This window comes from Pelodiscus sinensis, chromosome 12, assembly GCF_049634645.1.
Source record: "Pelodiscus sinensis isolate JC-2024 chromosome 12, ASM4963464v1, whole genome shotgun sequence".
NCBI classification, from domain to species: domain Eukaryota; kingdom Metazoa; phylum Chordata; order Testudines; family Trionychidae; genus Pelodiscus; species Pelodiscus sinensis.
Genome location: NC_134722.1, coordinates 18,522,133 through 18,537,257, shown reverse-complemented (window position 1 = coordinate 18,537,257; position 15,125 = coordinate 18,522,133). Strand labels below are relative to the sequence as shown.

The window sequence follows — 15,125 nt, the reverse complement described above, 5'->3', positions numbered from 1 at the left end:
GAGGCTAGAGCCAGTCCCCTGAGCCTCTCCCAGCCTGATGCAGGCCAGGGCCAGTCTATATAAGCCAGGCCTCCTGGGAGAAGCCACCAACCAATGATTGCAGCTCCGGCCCTACAGGAGGAGCTGGTGGCAGGAGAGTGCAGCCCTAGCTCTCCAGGATAAGCTGCTGCCACAGCAGTGAAACACTCACAGTCTCCAGTAAGTGCCTCCCCTGGCCTCCCAGCTCCCTCCTCTATGCCCCCAGGCCTGAGTCCTGCACCACTCGCTTCCTGCCCCAACTCCTGCACCACCACCCCCTGCTCTGAGCCCTTGTCTCCCATACAATAATGTAAATAAAGCATGTACATTTTCTTTTTAATTTACAGAAATTAACCCCCAAACATTACTACAGTTAAGGACCCAGACGACGTTGGGTACATCTGCTAGTAGATTTTATATAGTGAGGAAGAAACAGAAAGAAATGGACAGACATTTACTGGTGACATGATTTAGTACAGTGTGTATGTCATGTTGAAGGGACATTGATGCCGAATTGGCAAGCCATACCTTTGAACTTTGAATTCACATACACTTCTGTCATGTTCTTCTGTGTACCATGACAATTTTCAAACAGTTTGATGTGAGCCCTTGTCTTTGAGGTCAACTTCATAGGCAGCTTCTTCAGATCTGTTTTCTATGTTCAGTATTTTTATTCAGATTTCTTGAACAAATGAAGTATGGTTGGGAAACATGGTAACACCAGAGAGGAGCCATTTTGCTTAAGAGATAATGGAGATTTCAGCTTGCTTATTTATCTATTTTATTGATATTCACAGTGCAATGTTTGTTTCCCAGGTAATAAATACTGACTTTTCAAAGGGAAAGGCATCTTCAGTAGCTGTACTCAGAACCATAAAAATATAACCTGACATGGAGTGCACATAAGGATTTTGATAGTAGTGTCACGATCTGTATGTGGGGGTAACTGACTGCATGGTAACGTAGTTATTTCTGGAAGGACAGAGTACTTTCAAAAAGAAAAAAAAGTCAGATAATCTGATCAGAGTGAAGCTTTTGTCTGGAAATACTACCACCTTAAGACACTACATAGAAAGCAACCCTGGGTAGATGCAGAAGTTGTGAGAGATTGATATGATATACACATAAACATTGGTACAAACTTTCAAAAGATTTCCATTATAAAATAAACATCTCAGCCACTCTGGGGAAAAACAAATGGATGAAGAAATTAAACATCAGAAAGCTCTGTTTCAGCCGGTAGAGACAGTGGAGTAGAGATGAACTGGTGTGCACAAAATATCTGCACATATAAACAGGTCATGACCTGGGAGGAAGTTTCCTAGAAGGCCTTCAATTCTCTCTGCTAATGGGATGATCTCTTGACACACTTATCCACTTCTTGAGCTATGCCAGCACTTTCCCACAGGGGAAGGTAAGAAGTATTCATTTTGCAATGTGTAGGGAACAGCCACCTTTAGCAACTGTACAGTCATGCTCTTACCTCAAGTCTTGATATGTTCCAACTAACATTAATCACAGAGTTCAGTTTATCAATTTTAAATTAAGGTACAAAGCACTAACAAGCTTTGATCTTCTCTGCTTTTTTAATAGATCCTGTGTCATTTGGTATTTTCCTGAGTTACTGTTATTAAGATCAATTTGGAGCAAAAATGTAGATGGAAACAGGACTGGTTGGTAGAAATATGGGAACTTATGTAGTACAGAGAAGGCAACCTTTTCTATACTGGTAATGTACTTCATTTCAAGACAGAAAACCATCACTTGTATAGTGTATGCCAGGCCAGGGCAAAATACAGTCTGTGGGCCAGATACAGCTCGCCAAGCCACCAGATCTGCCTTGTGGTGGGACGCCGTAGGCAGACTCCCCTGCTTGCCCAGATTGATGCTCAGAAATGCGGCTGCGAAGCATTTTCTCTTTAAAAACCAGAGAGGAGGAGGAAGATTCAGATGTTGCTTCAATCCCCAATGCAATCCATTGGCCAGTTTCTGGCCAGAGAGTGGCCAATGGGAGCTGCCTGTTTGAATAACAGGCAGCCACAAACCTCTCTACTCTTCTGCTCAGTTACTCACTCGAGCACATGACCAGGCAGGCAGAAACATTTTAAGTTCTGCAAGCCTTTAGCTCTGCAGGCAGGCTAGTTTGGCTGTTGCCAGGTAAGACATCTGGCCAGAGCCTGCGTCTGGCAGCCCAGACCTTCCCTTTCCCAGCCCTCTGCCTCTTACTCCTGCTCTACTACTTTGCATATCCAAACCCTCTGCATCTTCTTGCACCCATGTACCCTTCCAGATCTGGGACCCAACCTCCACCCCAGGCCCCATACTTCCTCCATTAATGCCATGGAAGTGTGTGGCCCTTGACCACTTTCCAAATTTTTAGAGTGGCTCCCCATCAAAAATTATTGCCCACCCCTAGTGTATGCCAAGATTTTCAGTCAGAAGGGTCTATTTTAAACCTGGATTTTCTAAATGTTTACTCACTAAACCATCAAAATAGCCCTTTAGATGTCTTTGAAACATGATGAGTGCTGAGTATTTTATTTTGTTGGAGAATTCTACATGTAAAAGGAAGGCTTGTTCTGAAGACCTCCATGCTGGAGAAATCTCTAGGAAAACACAGAAGGCAAGTTCTCGTGTGTATGAAGTAGATTTCCCTTTGGGGAAACAAGCTACTTCACAAGATGTACTAAGAATACTTTCTGTTAAATCTGAATTTATCAAGAATTTTATCACCACCACCCCCTTTTTTAAAAAATGCTGCAATTGGACAGAAAAGTATTTTCATTTCAGCTATGACTTTTTTAGTTAAGTGGTTAAAAATATTTAAGGTCCTACCATCCATCAGGATACATTTGATACCACTCTACTTAAATGTTTCTGAATCTAAGAAAAAAGACTCAGGATGCCACAGACAGAACAAACTATTGCACTCCCCCTTCTTGGCGCTCTTTTTGACACAATTAAATCTTTAAGTATTCGTTTTATGATTCACCATCAGAAACAGCTGATTAGAATTCTATAATCTGATCAAATCAGTCCAGAGGCATTGTTCTGTACAACAACACTGGAAATGGAATGAAAATGTTTCTCTTTCTTGAACAATCTATAATATTATTTTCTTCTTAAATTGACATCAACCTTATTATTAACACACTCCATCCCTCATCCCTACTTGGGAAATTCTTCTTGCCTTCAGCTTGCCTCAGGCCAGTATAGGTGAACAAAGGATGGAGGTCAGATCTTAAACCCAGAAAAAGTGAATTTATATTGCATTTTTTTCTGACTGGTTAAACCCTGGAAGAACTCATTAAAATTTGTAGTTACTTTTCACATTTTTCAGTATTAGAAACATATCTATAAGGAGGAACAATAGATATATTTATAAGGCATATTTCTCATTTCAAGATGTCTTCCAGTCAGTGGTCATTCCCACAAACTTTGAATTAGCAGTAGATTGATTCCTTAATCAAAGTTTTCCTCAGTAGTTTTTAAGATCATTGAGCAACATGTAACATAATGAGAGATGGACAATTGTGGCTCCAATGCCATTTGTACAGATATAGGCATGAGTCTTGCAAACAGCTCTATAAGAAGCGGTACCTGAATCCTATTGAAATCATATGGTTTGGTGCAGAAAGGCATTCTGAGAAGGTGCATTCTGTATGAAGTGTTTATGACCTAGTCTCATATGTGCAGGTTTCTGTTCCCTGCCTTCACTCCCTTCTTCCCAAATTTCATTATACTGGAATTTTACAATACAAATGTGTACATGCTGATTTTGCATATTTCAATGTGCACCTTGATATTTGTCTGAGCTCAGTCCTGAAAGTCACTGTTTTGACGTAGAGATGTAAAATTAGCCAATTTTAGAGGGGATTGAGCCTAATATTTTTCCACAGATGGTCTACAAATAGAAAAGTTAATTTTTTCAACAAAATCCATAAACAAATGTTAAAAGTTTCTTGCATGTAACATTAATCTCCTACTTTACTCTTCATGTGTGATTACAACTCCCTCTGCTTGCTTCACTTTCAATTTTGTATTGAATATTAACTTACAACTCCTCCCGTGCAGTCATTTGAATGTTTCTGGTTTTGAGGCCTATACTACATTGGATTTCAGGTCGTCTGTTCATAGTGAAGCTAGCAAGTCATTTCATATTCATGAAAAAAGAAGCTTTGTTGAAAAGCTGAATGCTACTCTAATAAGTGCTTATTAAGTGTGCAGACATGACCAGCATTTTGATTATTATAACATTATTAAAGATTCATTTTTAGTTTTGTAACTTAGCTGTATCTGTGGCATTAACTGACACTTTCTTTAACACCCCAGTGCACAGCATGACCAAAATGAAATGCATCATCTAATAATGTTCACAGGCCTTCGCTGTATATTGTATTATCATGCAATTAGCATTTCAGCAGGAGATCATGCAAGCAGCCTATTTCTGTGAGTGACCTATTATCAAGCTGATTACATTTTACATAAAAATGAAACAAATCATGTCAGAATTTTGGGGACAAGGAGGGAAAAAAGTCTTATTGTTCTATTTACATAGCTTGAAAGATAACAGAAAAAAACTGTACTTGTACAAACAAGACGTGGTCTTCCTGATTTTAAAAAAAAGGCATTTCTTACACAAAGGTCAGAAACAGGAGACAAGGAAGTGGAGCAAAGAATCCATTATTATTTGTCTGTAATATATACTAGGACACTTTCCGCAATATGAAGGACTGAAGGCTTCATCTAACAATAACATTTCAGTGGGTTGGTGGGGTGGAAGTTCTTGTATACAGATGAACTATCAAACTGCCTGCTGCACAAACACAAGTGCTCTTAAATTTGTGTATATGTAACCCACACACCTTCTGGGACTGAGATCACTTACAGTGTGAATGAGTCTCCTCTACAGTGGTAGCTGAGAACCAGCCAGCTTTCAGCTCATACACTAAGCTCCAGAGGTCCCAGGTTTGGTTCCACCTATCAGTGTTACAGTGCAGTCATTTTAGCATAATTTAGAGAGTTGTGGAAGAGGAAAAATGTATGTCTATCGGAAATGGCTTAATTATTAGAAAAATTATAAATGATGACAAACAGTGGTAGAAGGGAAAGAATGGCAAAGAAGAATGCCATAGATAAACAACAAGGAGTAAAGATTAACAGATTTACTTGGGCATATGCTCTCATGAACAAAAGTCCAGATGCATCTGCCAAACTGGGTTTTTGCCCATGAAAGTTTTTGCCCAACTAAGTCTGTTAGATTTTACAGTGCCACACAACTCCTTGTTGTTTCTGTGGATTCTGACTAACATGATCTGATGGTATAGATTCATAATTTCCAAGGCCACCAGACACCATTGTGATCATCTAGTCTAACTCCTATATAGGCCATACTTTCCCCAAAATAATTCCTAAACCTGCTCATTTGGAAAACCTCTCATCATAGTTTATAAATTGTCAGTGATGAGAAATCCACCATTAACCTTAGCAAATAGCTAATTGTAAACAGTTGATAACTTCTCTGTTGAATACACGGTTCATTCCATTTTAAGAAGAATCTTCTCCCCCAATTTTACACAGGGATTTTCATATATGTAATTTACGGTAGGCTAGCAGTCTGAAATAATAATTTGTTTATCTCATGTTTTATCCAAGAATTGCAACTGTAATGGATATGAAATATTTCTGCTAGCTCTAATAAGGAACTAATTACCCAACTTTACCATGGAATGTCATGATTATTAAATAATGTGCTATAACAGAATACAATGGTTCAAGACAGGAAGAGAACCATATCCAGTTGGAAATGCATGAACTTAAATTTGTCTAGTCCCTGAGAGCAAACACTCTGAAGAGAAGTATTATTGAATTATAAATGGCTATTTGTTTCCTAGGCAAGTAATAATATAACTTGGTTCTGATTAGTTATGAGATCTAACTGGGCTCATTCACAGCATGCCCTAACTGAAGACTAAATAAGAACTGGAAAAATGTTACCAAAATGTCATAGTATGAATATAGTCAAGTGGGTCTGACATAATGTTGTTTGTGGATATCATGGACATGATAAATAAGAATATATAAAGGGAACCACTTTGAGACATACTATTCATTGATGGTTTCATGCTATATGTGAAAGATTGTGAAACCATGCAAACCTCTTTTGAACAGCTGCAGTGTAGTCTTGAGTAGGTCTTAGAGTGAATGTTGGTAAAACTGAGTCTGTGGTGATCAAAGAATTCTCCATAAAGATTATCCCAGGAAGGGACTTTTGAGTGAAGGAATGTAAGTATCTATGATCAATGGTGGTAATATTGGAGCGTTCATGAGTGATGTCTGACATTATACTAAAGCTGCTTGCAGCAAATAGCAGGAGCCAACTCCAATTCTTTGTGAATTAAAAGGTAGAATGTATAAAAATGTAGTTTGACCCATCTCCACATATGGAGTGAAGACTTCGCCAGCAACAAGAAAAGAAATCAACACATTTTCTTTGCAGAAATTAGGATGCTGAGACTGTCAAGCCATTGGATGCTTGGTGATAGGATACAAAATGAGGTTATAAGGGAACTACAGCAGGTTGCTCCAGCTGAAGGCTGATAGGCAACCTAGGCTATGTTGACAAAATGAGAATGCATTGTTGACTAGTAAGATGGTTCTTGCAATGCTTCTGGATGGATAACTAAGGGGGAGATCAAAGATTCAGTATGTGGACCTGACATAAGAGGGCCTCGGATAGACCAGTCTGCATGACAGTCTGGCATATGCTCCTGAGACTTGGAAGAAGAGTATAAAAGTCAAAATAGAGAAATAGCAAGCAAGAAGAAGAATTAGTAGATATATCCCTGGTTGCATAAGCATGACAATGATGGCTATCTTTGTACAATAGCAAGGAGTCACCTTTGGCCACAAAATGCAGTAGTTTTAGTCCTTTCCCAGTTTGTTTTAACCCAACACTTTTCACTCCTTGTCCCATTTGTGTTTGTGATTCCTTCAAGAATTGTGGTAAATAATGTTTACAATTTAGAATCGTGTGATTTATTTTTTTGGGCTGCTGTTCTTGTGGCTTTCTACATCAATGATTTTCAAACTAGGGATCATGACCCAGTACTATGTCGTAGAATGTCGGGGGAGGGGGGCGGATTGAACAAAGACCCTAACTATCTTACCCATTACCAGGATAGCTTCCCCAATTATCACCTCTAATACCATTATCTCACAGACATCTAACTTTCCCCACCTCTAATATCATTAACTCACAGACACTTTCCTTCCTTCCTCCCCCCCCCGCCCGCATTCTGAAATGTGATTCTGAAATGTGATTTCTCCTTTTTCATGTGTTCATTTTTTTTAATTGTATCCTTTGGTATATATGGTTGTGACTATTTCCTTCCACTATTTGATCTGAGGAAGTGGGTCTGGCCCATGAAAGCTCATCATCTAATAAACCATCTTGTTAGTCTTTAAAGTGCTACATAGTCCTGCATTTTGCTTCAGTTTTCCACTGTTATAGCAATACATGTATTTTGTCTATTTCCCAAATGGAAAAAGAAAAAGACTGTGGTTACATTATAATATGGTACAACTAGTTTCCACCATTACACAAGTCTTAGTATAAGTCAGTTTATCATTTTGAAATGGTGCAATTTGTTCTTTTTGCCTTAAATTGCATCCACATTAAACTTTTAATAAAGTCTTTCATATGTGGTTTAAAAAAAGTTTCAGACATTTCAAACTCTTTGAATGACCTATATTCTTGCAACCCACATCATTCTGTGATTCAGAGAAACAAAAAGTTGTGTGACTGACTAATCATGCAGTTAATCACCAAACGCTTTGGGCTAGATTCTTCTCGTGGTTATATTGGCATAAATCTGTACTAACTTCAAACTTACGTCAGTGGAGCTGCTCTGGATTTTCACTGATGCAAGTGTGAACAGATTTTGGCCCTGCTTTTGTAAAACCACAAAAAAAAAAAATTACATGTCAAGTGAGATCAGAAAAATTAAAAACATTGAACAAGTCTTAGTATGACTCAATGGGTGGCAAGTAGTTGTACCATCTTAAGCACAGTCTTTTCTTCTTTCCGTTTGGGAAACCGACAAAATATATTTATTATTATAACACAAACTAGATTTTCTTAATGTAAGACTTTGCACATTTTAGTGAAAGTGGTACCATAGATGTAGAATTTTAAACAGTGTTTCATGTACTCTATGGTTCTGATTCTCCTCTGATTTATGTTGGCTTCACACCTGAATAATTTGGTTGACTTCAGTATGATTATTAATTACTTTATTTTTAGTTGGTCTATCTCAAAAGTAAATATATGTGGTATTACTATTATTACACTAGGACACTTCACGTTCCTGATTATTTTGGTAGGCCTCTAAACTTGTGTTCTTGGACACTATCCAATATTGTAAAGAACAATCAAATATGTGCTCTGGATGAGATCAGGATGGCCACAGCAGTGTTCTATCAGCAGGTGTTGCCACCAGAAGCTCCTAATTGCTGAAAGTTATTCCTTTTTCTTGTTGGCTTTTTTTCCAGTAAAGAGAATGCTTCTGTGACTGCCAAGCTAGTTATATTGGTTTCAGATCTGTGCACGTGAAATAAGAGAGTGAAAGACACTATACACAGTGCAGAGTACGGGCACTGTACTATGGTATATGTAATCAAAGGATCGGTCTAACCCCCTGAAGTTAATATAAATCTTTCCATTGTTTTTGAAGGGTTTTATATCAACCCTGATATTGATTTATTTAGACTGGGCATACAAATTCCCAATAACATCATGTGGTAAAATCATTTGTCCAGCAGTAACCAGTATAATATTTGCAAGTTCTTTCAAAAGCACCTTTGACAAAACTGAGGGAGATAGTTCTTTTATTACAAGTAAGACCTTTTGCTCAGTCAGACTAGGTAGAGTTGAGTCCAAAGCATAGCTCTCCTAAAGAGAGAGCCTCACATCTGCTTTCCAAATAAACATGAACAAATATAATGCACAACAGCATATGTAAAAATAAAGAACATAACTCACTAAGCATTTCCTATTAGCCTTTGAGTATTATAATTTAAAACATCAGAAATGTCCAACCTATAACCACATTCCCTGGAAGGAAATTTCTGGCAACTTTGTACCCGTCTGACAAGAGGACTCATTTTCTGTATTCTGAACATCTGACACATCCCCAAATCCTTGTTATAATACCCAACACTTCTCTTCTGCAATCCACTTCTAGATATTCCTTCCAGATTGGAACAAATTTCATTTGTTTTAATATGCTCTGATACCAAGAAATGGTTGCAAATTACTGTACAAGAAAAGCTCTAGCTCTTTTTCTGTTTTATCATCTTATCTTGAAAAGAGAGCATTATAGCATTATCTCCCAGGCTTAGGTATGTCGTCCTCTTGAATCAGCCATTTTAATGTTGCTTAGAATAGATCCTTAAATCAAATGTAATTGTGCTACACATCTGACTTTCATCTCTTCTAGGTCCACTTTTGAAAAGGAATTGGAGAAGACCACTGTCATTTTTGAATAGGGAAATTCCAAAAATGTGACCAGACGAAAGGAACACCAAAAGCAATAAATCAAAGAGTGGCCATATGACACAAATGAGCAACCCACAATAATACAACAAGGACAGCAAGACCTTTCTATTTCAAAGGTATGAGTTGTGGCCAGCCTAATTATCTTTGTTCACATTTCTGTAGACATGTTTTTGTTTTGAAACAAAAAGATCAGTATTTCCTTTAATTAGAAACATTCTGTTTTTGTTTGAAGCAAAAGTTGCCAAGTGGTGAGATACTAATCCTATAAAACTGTGGTTCTCAGCCTTCAGGTTATCACCCCAAAGTGGGTTGTGAAGCTGTTTTCTGGGTGTCAAAAAAGTTCCTATGGAAACCATTCAAAAATTTATTTTTAGTCCTTCTAGTTGTGAAGGTAATAGATTCAATAATTAGACTGACTGTATAACGTTTGGAGGGAATAGGCAATTCATTAAACTTTCAGTAAAAGTATATACATTATACTTGTAAATATATATATATTTTAATAGCATAATAACTTGCTAATTTCAATTGTAATGTAAATATTATGATGATTGCTTTAGAAAAACCTATGGATAATAGATACTTCATCCATACATGGTGCACAGAAGCTTTAAAAATGAATAAATTATTACTCATGACATTTAAGTTCCATTTTTTGGCTAAATAATACAAAAGAATCTGGGATAGAGCAAAAATGAATTTGGTATGTGAGAACCATATTTTCACTGAAGAAAAAGTAGGTGGAAGAATTGGGCTGTGAGGGGAGCTGAATACCTTTTGATATACGGATGTGACTATCTGCTCATAAGAGGTAATGTGAAATAAAATCAATTCCTCACAAATAGAAATAGCAATATCATATGTATGTTTTTGGTTGTGTTGTGTTTTTTGTTCACATTGCTTCAGTGTTTGGTTCCCATCCATTATCAAGAGGATTTTAATTCATCAGTTGTGTGATTTCCTCAGATACATGAACCTTTTCTTATCGGTTTTTCAATGTACTCTTTACAAATCTAACAGATACACTTTCAATCTCCACTCAAATTTGCACATGTAACCAGCTATTTCTATAAGATAATGCACATGTATGATAAAGGTTACTAATCTGCATGTATAAGTGTCTACTTCTATGTGATATTTCCGCTCCATGTGGAAAGGTAGGATTCTTCTCTGCATGCAAATAGGTGTGCTCCTATGCAGTGGGGCGGAGTGGCTGCCCATTGACGCAGAGGAGGAGGAACCCCACCGGCCATCATGTTGGGCTGAGGCTGACCCCGCCCCACCCCCTGACCGAAGGTCAGGGGGTGGGGCCAGAGCTATAAAAGCCCAGCCAGCAGCCTCAGTCAGGGCTGATCCTGCAGAGGGAACAGAGGCTTGCTCCGGGCTCCCAGTTTGGGAGACTGAGGCCTGGCCTGGGCCTCCAACCCTTCCGAAGCCCAAGGCCAACTACCAGCTCCCGGCCTGGGAGGCTGTGACCGAGGCCTGGCCTGGGTCTCCAATCTTCGGGGAGCCAGATGCCAACGACCAGCTACCTGCTTGGGAGGCCAAGGCCGGCCCGGCCTGCCTACCCTAGCAGACCCCGCAGAGGACCGAGAGGGCCAGCCAGGTTCCGTGCCCAAGCCCCTGCCCAGGAACTGGGAGAAGTTGAAGCTGCTGCTGCTGCTGCGAAGGCCAGAGGCTTGACCTGAGACCCTGACAGAGCCTGACCCTGCCGACTGGCCCAGATGCCTGACCCTGCTTGCACCAGGGGACTGGCTGAGCCCAGCAGACCTGAAAGCAGAGGAGGACTGGACCGGACCACTGGGACCCCAGTAGGATGAACCTGCCCTGGACTCCCTACCAGTGCCGCTAGAAATCCAGGTACCAGCTGAAAGGGAGAACGGAAGTGGCCCAAGGGTTACTGGGGGGCTGTTAGAGGCCCCAAGTCTGGCGAGTTTCGGGCTGGAGCCCCCGCTGAGTCAATAACAGCCTGCACTGCTGCTCCTAGGGCCCTGGGCCGGGGCGCAGTGGAATGGGTGGGCCTGCACGTCCTCCCTCCCATGACCCACCTACTAGGTGGCAGTCTCTCCCTCCTCACCACTACTGCCAGTAATTGGTCTGCACCCGTCCTGAACAAGGAGCCCCCAAACGCGTGGTTTTTTGCGGCCACGCCCTGAACCAAGGGCCTGGCTTATCCTTAAACTGTGTTGGTGTGTTTGCAGACACACCCTGAACTAAGGCCTAGCCTCCCTTTAAATTGACTCTGTTTGTTTGTTGTCCAGCCCTGACTGAGGACCAGGGCCTCCCAAAACTCATGGTGGTTGTGGCTGTCATGCCCTGAACCACGGGCCTGGCCGTCCTGTAAAGACTAACTGGGTTTGCTATTGCCACACCCTGAACCAGGGCCTGGCCTTTTGGTATAAACTGACTTTGCTTATTTGTTGCCACGCCCTTAAGCAGGGTGTGGCCTATCCCCAATCAGGACTTTGTGGACTTGCTGCCCACCCTGCCCCAGGGCTGGGCCTATGTACATATATATAAGCAGACTTTGTGGTATGCCGCCTGCCTGAAGGAAGGCTGGGCATGGACCTGGGGCTTGGCTTAAAGGGACAGTGCAGTGGGGCGGAGTGGCTGCCCACTGATCCAGAGGAGGAGGAACCCCTCTAAGAAGCCAAGTCACCTACGTCCTATTTTGCAAGGAGAGGTTGGCTGTGATATATAGACTGTGTTTACTATGGATTAATTTGTATAAACTTGATTAGCTGGATATTATCATACTTCAGAGCATTTGATCTTGGTCTCTACAAACACTAATTCCCACTGAAATCAATACAAGATGCAGAGGCTCACTATACCTCTAGATCAAGCTCTTTTATGATTCACATAAAATAATTAGGTGATTTCCACAATCTAGAAGATGACACACTTCCTGGGCACACACCTACAGTATACTTCAGCTGCTGTGGACTTGTTGATAGATAACTTACAGACTGTCTTCTTACATTCCATTGTGATACGATTAGCCAATGTATACACAGCCAGTTGATCACAGCATGACCATTTCCACCATTGTAGTATCCTAAGAAAATGATTACAGGGAAATTCAAGGGCCTGAGAGAGAGACCTTTTTTAAACAATAAGTATAATGTCAAAGTATTCACAAGATTTTCACTAGAATATATTAAATACTTTTCATAAAAAATGTGCTTTCAAAGTGACGCACAAACATCAGACTGCTTAAAAAAGGCAGCTTGGATTAATGAATGTTGTTAATCATAGACCAGCACAATTCAGAGGAGTAGGAGAAGGGAAGAAAGTACTATGTAACTTACTCAGTCTTTTAGTTTTGAAACCCTATTCTGTGCCATTCTAACAGGTGGCTGTATTGGGATGGGGACAAAGCACGAAAGAATATTATAAATTAGTCAAATAATGTAATTCACTTAAAATATTCAAAACCTGAAAAAGACCTATTCAGGATACAGTACAGGAACTGTCTGCAACCTTAATGAATATCACTCCTGAGGTTTTTATTATTCTATATTCATTATTTTTTGTATATAGAAAGCACGGTCTTAGAACTATTATTGTTAAATGTTACGCATGTAAGTGCTGCACACGTGTAATTATTTACTCCTAGGGGAATTCTGAGCCCTGAACAATGCAGAATTTTCCAGAAATTAATGTTTTTGTGTGCAGAATTTCCTTTTCTTTGCAGAAATGGACTGTAGTGCCGTGTCTGCTGCTAGGGATTGTTTGACCTAGGAGAGCCCTGCTCCCACATAGAAGACACAATGGTGGGTACTGGAGGGAGTTGGAGGGTTTCCAGCAACTGCAGCTCCCTGCCTACTATGGTTGCCAACTTTCCCAAATGGATGGAGTAGATGGTATTGCTGTGAATGGCATCCGGTCAATCTAGTCGGGAAAGATGGCAACCCTAAAGGAGACAGTGGCACACAGGAAATTCCACAAACGCCCTGAATCCAGCATCAGGCTGTTTCTGCTTCTGGATCTCTGGACACTGAGGTCTGGGCTGGGGGAGGCCAGACGGTTGGGCTCTGGGGAGAAAAGGGTGTGGTGGTTTCGTCTCCCAGCTCAGCTCTGTGGGAGATGGGGTAGAAAAGCAGGAACTGTGTTGTAGGGTTTTTTTTTTTTTTAAACTCTATACTTCTGGAGGGAAATTTTGTGTATGTCTGTTTGTTATGGGGAATTGTTTTTAGTCTGGAGTATAGCATGCACAGATATTTATTAGGTGCACAGTTACATTGTCTGTCTATGCAAAATAGTTCAGGAGGAAATTCTCATAAAATCCTTATCAAAATGGACATGAACATCGTGGACTTAATTCACTGTTACACCATTTTTTGTACGTGTCTCCACTGACTTCCAGTAAGATCCTGTATATATGAAAGACCTGTGTAAACACAAGTATTTAGATATTATGAGTGCTTTATTTTTGTTTCATTTAAACCTGTTCTTGATTCATTTAAGCTTAACTGAAGTAAACCACTTTTAATTGAAATAAGAGTATCCATACCCACAGGGCTTTTGTTGGTTTAGCTAAATCAGGCTATGTCTAGACTGCAGGCTTCTTTTGGAAGAAGGTTTTCCAGAAGAGATCTTCCAGAAAAACTTCTTTAGAAAGAGTGTCCACACAACAAAAGTGCTTTTTCAATGCAATGTGATTCTTCGAAAGATTGCGCCCACATTGATTGGATGCTCTCTCTTGTTTAAGTTGTGATTACTATGGATGGAGCGGCCACCAAAGCACCTGCGCTTTTTTTTTTTTTTTTTTTTTTTTTGGAGGCCTCTTCTTTTGAAAAAAGAAAAAAACACTCTTTCCCCATCCACACACACCTTTTTTCTGAAAGAGCTCTTTCAGAAAAAGGCTTCTTCCTTGTAGAAAAAAGTTTACCACTGTCGAGAAAAATGCCTGTGTTCTTTCGACTTTCTGTCGAAAGAATGCAATTGCATTGTGGATGTAAGTGTAGTTTTTCCAGAAAAACGGCTGTTTTTCCGGAAAAACTCTGCAGTGTAGAGAAACCCTCCATTTAAAATCCCCTTGAGGTAAAGTCAAATGCTGCCACTTTCCCCTGTAGAGAGGACCTGAGATATGGGAGACTTGAGCGTTATCAATAAAAGCAAGCTGAAGCCATGTTTAGTTTCCCCAGACACATACAACCATAGATTGGTTAGAAACATTATTGATAATTTGACAGTTTGCTGAAAAATGCAGTTTCAGGTTGATCAAAACTGTTTTAGGTCAGACAAAATGGTTTTGTTCTATCTGAAACAAATATTTCTGGTTTTACGTCCGTGAGAAAATAAAAATATTTATGTGTTATATCTTTTCCAGTGAAGTTTTGGGGAGGGGATTTCAGGACATCAATCAAACTAAAAAATCAGTTGCTTCTTAAGCTCTAGTAATGGGTAGAAAAGACCTTTTTTGGAACATGGTCAGTAGAAGGAGAAAAGCTACTTTACAGCTGGGCCAGAAGAGATCACTGTTGGGCCTGGCCTAGACAAAAGGGGCAGGACAAATTAAGGTATGCAATTCCAGCTATATTAA

At 40.0% G+C, this 15,125-nt stretch overlaps 1 long non-coding RNA gene across 2 annotated transcripts in view; it reads left to right on the top strand.

The window, feature by feature from the left end:
• Positions 1-15,125, top strand: part of LOC102452250 (uncharacterized) — a 108,660-nt gene that overhangs the window by 43,981 nt on the left and 49,554 nt on the right. For both annotated transcript variants that reach the window (XR_003090736.2, XR_012906806.1), the window contains exon 2: positions 9,519-9,693. This is a non-coding gene — a long non-coding RNA (uncharacterized LOC102452250). The remainder of the gene's footprint in view (positions 1-9,518; positions 9,694-15,125) is intronic.